Source organism: Cynocephalus volans, chromosome 11 (genome assembly GCF_027409185.1).
Source record: "Cynocephalus volans isolate mCynVol1 chromosome 11, mCynVol1.pri, whole genome shotgun sequence".
Lineage (NCBI taxonomy): Eukaryota > Metazoa > Chordata > Mammalia > Dermoptera > Cynocephalidae > Cynocephalus > Cynocephalus volans.
Genome location: NC_084470.1, coordinates 77,658,903 through 77,668,558, shown reverse-complemented (window position 1 = coordinate 77,668,558; position 9,656 = coordinate 77,658,903).

Sequence of the window (9,656 nt, the reverse complement as noted above, 5' to 3'; positions counted from 1 at the left end):
GGGAGATTAATGAGAAATTGATTAACAGACACAAAGAATGATTACGTACTGTAATGAAGAATAAGCTAACGATCCTGACTTGATCATCACCCATGTACACAACTATTGACAGGTAACTTTTTACCCCACAAATACGTATAATCAATTATGCTTCAATAAAAAATAAATTGGAAAAAAAAATCTTAATTAAATGCCCAAGGCCACATAGCCAGTAATTAAAGAGGATGTGAAGCCAGCCTGTCTTCCTCTGGAACCTTTCCTTGAGGCTGACACACCTGATTCTAGCTCCATTACCTTTAGTGTTAGCTATATCCAGTGGCCAGAATGCTCTAGAATTGTTTCGGTCATTGCAGAGATCTGTTGCACATGAGTAGAAAAGATTTGCCCTTTTTTAGCCTATATTGGGAAAGTGGGAAGGTTACCTAAAATGATATATCTCATGATCTATAAATAAAAGAAAAGATAATTTCTGGCCACTTCAACTATGGCATAAGAATCAATTGTCTGCCACCACCCAGCCCCCACAAAAAAAGTGCAGTCCCTATTTTATCCCCAAGAGCTTGACATAGAGTAGGTGCTCAAAAAATATTCATTTAATGGAAAGCAAACAAAACAACAAAAGAAGCCAGCACGATGGACAATGTTCACAATTTGATGGAAATTGGATATTTTATGATCAGAAGGAAAAAATGATAAAATAGAATAATATCCAATTACAGGGGGGAAAAATAGTCCTGATTGTCCCCAGTGCAGTTTTAGTTAATAACTTACTATTGCGTTTGCAAAGGGAAACACGTCTGAATTTCTGTAGCAACTGAGCAGAACTCAAATTGGCTGTAACACAGAAAGAATGACATTGTAATGGAAAAAGACTGAAAGTTCTACAAATATTTCTAATTTCTCAGCCAAAATATTCGTGGAAATCTGGGGATGACAGGGTCCATTTGACTCTTCCAGGACCATATCTTCTTTCCCCACCTTCAGTCTTTGTCTGCACCACAGGATTCACTTTTCTTGTTTAAACAAATCCCTTCTCTTTGATAAAACTCTTCCCTGCTCCAACACATTAAACCCTTTAGGATTCTGAAAGGTGACAGTAGTTAGAATAATAGTTCCTTAGCCAGAAAAACCAGGGCTTTTATCTCCAGGGCTGTTGTAAAATTCTCCAATTTTTAAAAAAATGCATTTATTTTTATTGACTTCAGTCTAATAAAAGGCTTTGGGGACTGGCAGGCTGAGCCATTGAGGCAGCCAGGACCATATTGATGGAGGATTACAGATTCCCAAAAGCACCCTGGGTTGGAAGCTCTGTATTCACTTTACAATTCTAATTGAACTTCATGGAAGCCTTCCCACTGGAAAAGGTACAAGATGAAGCATTACATGAAGGAGTTGGCTTATATTTTAGTTTTTTAATTTTTTTCTTTTAACTTTACTTTTTGGTGAATACTCTCGTAAGGGCCAGGAAATTGCTTGGGGCAGTAGAAAAAAGGAGCTCACCATTGGGAGTCTTGGCTCTGCCTAGCTGTGTGACGACAGGGAAGTCACATCCCTTTCGTGGGCCTCAGTGGCCTCATCTGTAAAATGGGGGTATGATATTTATTTGTTGGAAGATTCGAAAAAGGAAATAGTGGTGAAAGCACTTTGAAAGTTTAATGCACTCCAGACGGGCAAGGCGATGATGGAATATTCAGACCACGTTTATACCGGAGCTACTTGCTCCTTTCTCTTCTGCAGGGTTCAGGGACAGGGTGGAAGCTGCTCACTATCTGCCCAGACCCTGAATGTGGCCTTTGAGAGCATCCACCCTGAAAAAGTATATAGCAATTGCTTGGTTTTTAGTTAGTGAAAAATATAATATTATTATTAATAATTATCACCAAGGCTCAAGAGAAGTGAGATAACCTGTGCAAGGTCACACAGGTAGTATAGAGCAGATCTGGGGTTTAAACCCAAGTCTGTGCTTTTGACCCTCAGATGTCTTAAATAATACACTGTATTTTGAAAAGTAATAATAGCTGCTTCTTATGGAATGCTACAAATGCACTAGACAAAATTATCTCCATTTTATTCAGAGAGGGTATGTGGCTTGCCTGAAGTCGCCAGCTAGTTCAGAGGCAGGGCCAGGATCACACATCACACCTGTCACCTCCCGAAGGCTGAGTGGTAAGCCCCACCCTATATCATTCCCCTACCTAAAGCAAGTGTGATCCAAATTCCAAATTCCTGAACTTTCAGAAGGAGAGAACAAATCTATGGTTACTAGAAGTGGGAGCGGGAGAGGAAAAGGGGGCTTGGGGAGAGTTTAGGTAAGGGGCATAAAGAATAATAATGATTTGTAATAATGAATATGCTAATAATATTGATTTGATCATCACCTGTTGTACACAGATAATGGTAGTCAACACTGTGCCCCCAAAATATGTATAATCAATTATGCTTCAATTAAAAAAAAGAAAAGAAAAAAATTCCAAATTCTGAAACTTAATGACTTCCCAATGAGTTTGCTTATTAATCCACTGTTCAAGCCACTCTTACCAGAAGCACCAACACTTCTTTAAATAACCCAGGCCCCATCCCCCTTCAGAAATGTTGCCCCACAAGAGAAAGTCTAAGAAATAACGCTGAGGCCGGGCCACAGGGGGAAATGTTTGGTTCCCTGGATACAGCCCCAAGTGTTGGGTGAGATTTCCTCTCACAAGACACGTCCCTTCTGACGGAGGCAGAACGGAACTGAGGTTAGCATAGAGCGGGAATAGCAGTGGGGAGAAACTTGCCAACAGAGCATAAAGATACATGCTCAATTCTGCTTGTGTGTGGAAAATCTGGAAACATCTTCCACTGATGCTTGTCACGATAGCCTCCTTTAGCAGGGAAAGGGTCCCCGAAGGATAGCAGCAACACAGCTGGGAGAAATCTGGCAGTTAAGAGGCAAAGGAATTAAAATGTCATGTTGTACACCTTGAATATATAGTTGTCCCTCAGTATCCGCAGGGAATCGGTTCCAGGACCTCCCTTGGATACCAAAATCCACAGATGCTCATATCTCTCATATAAAATGGTGCACTATTTGCATATAACCTATGCACATCCTCCTATATACTTTAAATCACCTTGAGATTAATTATAATACCTAATACAATGTAAATGCTATGTAAATAATTGTTATACTGTATTGTTTGGGGGATAATGACAAGACAAAAGTCTATACATGCCCAGTACAGATGCAATTTTTTAAAAATATTTTCGATCTGTGGTTGGTTGAATCACAGATGCAGAACCCATGGATATGGAGAGCTGACTATAAACAATAATTTTTAAAGAGGCAAAGGAGTCACTCAGTTACCAGTGGAAACTTAATAGTAGAAATGGGTAGAAAACTCACAAGTGGAGCAGAAGATGGAAATGAAGGAAAATTCACTCATTCATTGGTTCTGCAAATATTTATCAAGCCCCACAACGGGGCTTATGAGCTGTCTTATGAGCTCAGAAAGCTCCAGTAAATGAGACACATCCCTGATCTTGTGGAACTGACATTCTAGGGGCAAAAGAACTGGAAAAGCCAATGACACTGAGCATTTGATATGAGAATTGCAGTCACAGGGCAGGAGAACCTCAGCAGGGAGCTTGCCCTCTGGAGATTTTTTGAAGTATAATAAATTATAACGGTCACCTTTTATGTCAGCCTCTGTTTGCCAGGTTCTGTGCCAAGCATGCATGAGCACGGCAACCCTGTTAATGGGTATTATTAACCCCATTTTAGAGATTTAAAAAAATAAGTCATACGAAAGTGAAGTAAGCTGGGCTTTGCACGCAGTTCTGTCTAAATCTGAAGGCTCTGTTCTTTCATTGTTATCACGTGGTCTCTCAATGGTCTAAACATCCAGAGTGTTCTGAACTTCACCTTTATCCAGGACCTCCTAATCCCATTGAATTTCCCCAGTGGCATGCTGGTCAGTGTTTCACAACAAGCTCTCTGGGAAATAGGTGCTGATTTGTAGCATTTGCCAATTTCTGTGGCATAAATACTCTCTCACTTTGACTAATTTACTGAGAAGGGAAGAGATGAGCAGTAATATGTCACTAAATAGTGTTGTTCAGAGGGGGCTCACTGGTTAGCTCAGTTGGCTAATGTGCAGTGTTATAACACCATGGTCAAGGGTTCAATCTCTGTACCAGGCAGCCACCAAAACAAACAAACAAAAAATTTGTTTCCCATAGAGTCAATAACCTCAAGAGCAAAAATAATAGTAGAAGCTAGTAAAATAATTGGAAAGTGAAGAGTTTTGAACTTTGTTACCTTTGTTTTTAAAGCAGTGTATTTCATTATAAGTTTAGACTCTTACATTTTTAATATCGGTTGTGCCTAACAACCTTCATGAAAATGGGACAGTGGGCTCTCGTGAGCTGCCGAGAGCCAGCTCCATGACACCATTCTCTCTCAAAAGATTCTTTCCCCTCGTTGCGTTCCCTGGTGCTTGACAGGAAATCCTTTTTTGGTTCCTTTTTCGAGTTTCTGTCTTCTCCCTAACCTGTGGCCTTCCAGTTTTTTGTTTTGCTTTGTTTTAATCTTTGAATCCCATGTTAGCCTCAAAAAGAGTGATTCCCATTTGAAAATACAACCTGCATTAGGTGACAAGGAGATTTCAGGACTAAATATTAGAAGCCTCTAGGTTCAGAGAGAATGTCTTTTCTGTGATGATAAAGTGAGTCCGGGACATTAAGAAGTTTTCTATGTGTCCCAAATGAGTTTGACTTTTCTGTTTTCACAATTTGGTAATGCTTTTCTAAATCCTTTACCCAAATACAACGTTTAACTAACCAATTAGAGACAGACTAGGACTCTGGACTTAATATAATCCTTTTGTATTAATTATAAACTCCCTAAGGAGGCCTTATTTCAGTCTCTACTTGTACGTGGATTACAAAGAACAAAGAGACTTTGAAATCAGAGACATTCTAGCAGGCTTGCTGAAGAGTTGAAATATGAAAACGCCGACAGTGAGCATGTACTCCAAAATTAGTGTAAAGTTGATTCATATTTTCTAATTAATTTTTATGCATTTTTAGGTTTTCAGGGCAATGTATGTGATGTGTTTGCTCTGCAAGTGGCTTATATTCAGCCCAGGATTTCCAAATGCATCATACAGTGAATAAACCATACCTAGCATATTGTTAAATCTCAAGTACTGCAGTTTATTTTTAAAATTCCTTCACCTGAGCTGTGCTTGTCTTTACTTTTGAAAGTTTTGAAAGATGCAGTATATTTTTGCTCCTTCCTACAGGCTGTTTTTCACAGGAAAAGAGAAAACTGACAGCTGGCAAAGCAAAAAGTTTCCAAACCACAGGGTGTCTGCTACTTGCATAATCACTGAAGCCAAAATTTCCATTTTCTACTAGGCAGCTGGAGACCTTCATTTCTGGCTAACCTGAACTGCAGATGAAAATGAAAATCTCCCCCAGCCCATGGGCTGGCTTTCAACTTTTCTTGGTTACATTTTTGTGACTTTTCCTGTTTACACTATCTGTGCTTTCCCTCCCTCCCTTTTTTTTTTTTTTTTTCTTTTTTGACTCATTGATACTGTACCATTTTGTCTAAAAATACAGCCTAACAACTGGTTTTAAGTAAAGAGGATGTTTCTTTCTGGAGAAGAACAGCAGAAATACCCTGCACGGTTTTCTGAAAATAAGCATTTCACAGACTATCCTCAGTCCCTAGTATGAGTTTCTCTTTTGTTTGTTTTGGTAGCCGGCACAGGGATCCGAACCCTTGACCTTGGTGTTTTCAGTAGGTTGCTCTTAACCAACTGAGCTAACCGGCCACCCTAATTGGAAAAGTGCATTCAGAGTATTTATAAAGAGAATCCTGCACTTCACTGCCATTTTCTCCCGTGAAGATATATCCTGTTTTTCCCCTCTCATGTTGTTTGGTGAGCCCCTTGTTGAACTGGGCTCAGCCCCTCATTATCTGGGACCTCAGCAAATTATTGTCTATGTCTTGGAGGCTCAGCTTCTTAAGCATAAAATGGAGGGCAAAAACTGTCTACTTTGCAGTGTGGTTTTGAGAACTCAATGGATAAAATGTACATATTTTGACAATGCCATCCGTGCATATTAATTTACATTTCACGTTGGTGAGAGTGAAGACAGTCTGGTCACAATCAGATAAGGAGCAAGAGTTTGCCGTCTTTATTCCCCAGCTTTGGGCATATGGGCAACTAAAAATGGTGGTTTCGAGTTAATCTGTTGATCACTGGGAAATCAGAATAGAATTAATCCCCGGCTGTTAGGTTGCAGGCTATCTCCAGGGTTTGACTGGTGGGTTGATTTTCAACTTAAATAGGGCAGCTTGGCATCTTAATAATCCAGAACTTTTTTCTTGGGAAAAGTAACTATTTAACCAACTTAAAATGACATTTTTGGTTAATAGAATAGTACTCAACAGCTTACAAACCATTTCCACTAGTCATAGTACTCCCAGCACTAGGGTAAGAGTAAAGATGATAACACACGTCAAGCAGTTAGCACAGACCACAACACCTAATCAATGTTCAATGTGTAGAGTGTGTAACTGGTGATATGATTATCATCTATGCCTTTGAGGTAGATTTTAGGTTCAAGCTGCTTTAATACAAAAGACAAAGATGAGATTGATTCTTATCATTCCCATTTCACAGAGGTAGAAATTGAGATTTAGAGAGATGCCATACTCATAGATAAATGGCAGGGCTGGGACACAAACCCAAGCCTTCTGATTCTAAATCCTGTGCACGTCTTCTCGACACCAGGCTGGTGTCTCATGATGGCCTTCAGCTCCAGACTTAATAAGTTGTTTTGTTTCTTCCTTTTTTGGAACCTGGCTTTTCTTTTCAGCAGCCTCATGAGAGTGGGCTGTAATCTGATAAGGGCTTGTCTTTTGTGAGAATGCCCTCCCTGGGGAAATGTCTGCCCAAAGCTGGCTGGAATTACTTGCCAGTGATACTGGAGCTGCAGAAATGGCCATGCACTCACTGGCCAGCCTTTTTCCCAACCTCTGGCAGACAGAAAGGAGCTTGCTGTTGAATGTTAATGTCCAGAGAACAGGGTTAACCCTCCCGTCTCTACTGGGAGCCACCTGGCAAGAGCAGTAGTCCAGGATAACTTCTCTCCATCAATATCCTTGTTTCTCATGCTTCCTGGGTAAGAAGTAAGTTTGGAAGTGAGTTTTGCACATGCTCGGAACTCAGTTCCATTGCCAATTTTTCTATTTTGGAGCCCTTGTTATCTGAAAATGTCTTATTTATTTAATTGTTAATAATTTCTTTCTTTCTCCTTCCCTCTATAGTGATTGTTCTCAAAAGGGGCAATTTTGTCCCCCAGGGGGACCTTTGGCTATGTTCGGAGATGTATTTGGTGTTCCAATGGGGAGGGGTGTCCACTGGCATCTAGTGGATAGAGGTCAGGGATGCTCCTTAGCATTCTTCAATGCACAGGACTGTGCCCCACAGCAAAGAGTTATATGGCCACAAATGTCAACGGTGTTGAGGTTGAGAGCTCTAGGACTAGCTCTGAAGATAGTGCCCTTGTCAGTCTCATCTGCTGATACATATTAGTGCTGAGAACAGTGTTTGCACTTAGAAAGTGCTCAGTAAATATTGATTAAGTGAATGAGTGAACACATGACCCAGAGCTTTTCCGCACTGGATTAATTGCAGTGTGTGCTAGGCTACATCTTAAGCCCAGAGTAATGTGCAGTCAGGCTCAGGAGGCCAACTCACTGATAAAAATCATCCTGAACCCCGAGTGTTCACATAAACATGACAGAGCTATGGAAACAGCCCCACGGGTAGGGATTCATTCCATCCTGATTGCTCCGTGAAAATCAGTAGCAAACGCAGACATTGTTTTTTAGCAGCTGCCCATATTTCTTCAGTGGGGCCAGTAGATAGCCAAGGAATGGTGATTGCAAAAAGCTTGCTCCTCTTCTGATCTTGCTTCTAGGTAGTGGTCTGAACCAGCCAACTCTGGTTTGATGAATCTAGATCAAGCTTTTCCAGAACAGTGATAGACTTTGTGATCAAGATGATATGTTAAACGCCTAAGCTACATGTGATTTAATATGTAAGGTATATTAGGTAGGAAATACTTCGTAACAGAAGTAATATAATACAGCAGTTCAGAGCATGGATTCTGGGATCAGAACACCTGGGCTTACACCCCACTCCACACTTTTTCCTCACTTTATGACCTTATGGGGTGGAGTCAGCTACTTACTTCTTTTGAGCCTCAATTGTCTCATCCATGAATGAAGCTAGTAATGGAATCTACCTTTCAGGATTGTTATGAAAATTGATTGAAGCAGCCACTGTGCTTTGTTAACATTTTTCTTAGAGTAGATTACTCAATTACTCAATTTTATCTTTGGCAGGCTGAATTCCCTCCTTCTTTATCATTCCTCCCCAGCCTACCTTTCTTCCTTTCTCCCTTTGCTTCTTTTGTGCTGTCTGCCTTTCTTCCTCTCTCGCTGTCTTTTTCTTTCTCCACTTCTGATGAACTTGTGAGGGACGCCCAAGAGTCCTACCTCGGTACAAGAGATGGAAGCTGGGATTCTACCCCACATCATAGCTATATGACCAGAGACAACTTGACCTCTCTGTGCTTCAGTTCTGTCATCTGTAAAATCTAAACAGTAATGCTTTCTACACCACAGGGCTGTTAGCAGCATGAAAGAGGAGACTGCATGTGTGAAGTGCATAGCACTCTGTGACATGATGTAAGTGCTTAATAGAAGCTAGGAGAATCGTTTATTGCTACCTAAAAAAGAAGTCCCCAAAGAGTGCACATTGGGAGAGTAGGCACTGTCTTGAAAGGATTTGAGGGAAAATCACAGCTGACTCCGTTTGGAGACATCTGTGTCAGTCTAGGCCGTTCTCTGAGTGGGAGTGTCAATAGCTCATATTCAGTCAACACTCAGAGTTGATATAAAGGGGCCCTGTTCAGCTGGGGTTGACATCATTTGGGTGAAATATAAAACGCCGTCCACTCAATAGATCCCAAAGTAAGAACGTCCTAGATACATTCTTCTCCCTCTCTCCAGTTCCTCCAGAGTATCTCATCTGATGAAGAGTTTAATAACACACCTTGTTCTCTGGGGGAAAGCTTGTTTTTTTATGTGTAAGCTTTTCTGAGCCAAGGCTTGGGAGTTGTTTGGGACATCCTCACTTTGGATTATGGTCTGTCGATTTAAATCATTGATGAATGTATTTGAGTGTCAACTGTGCCTAGATTCTGAACAGTAAAGGCATTCCTTCACTCAGCAGGTGTTTATATACCATCTTCTTACCATGTGCCAGGAACTGTTCTAGGCCCTGTGGATATAGTGGTGACCAAGATGATCACGGTCTCCTCTCCTGTGGAACTTACATTCTAATGGTGAAAGATGGAGGATAGACAAATAGATAAATAAGAAATATTAACTCTAAAGAAAACAAAGCAGTGTCATGTGTAGAAAGTGCCAAGTCTCCCCTTTAGGTTGAGGAGAGAGAAAGTGTCTCTGAGTTGGTGACATTTGATTTAAGACCTGGATGACGTGAAAGAACTCAGTCGTGTAGTGATCTGGGGACAAAGCATTCCTGACAGAGGGAACAGCATATGCAAAGCCCAGAAGAGGAGCAAGA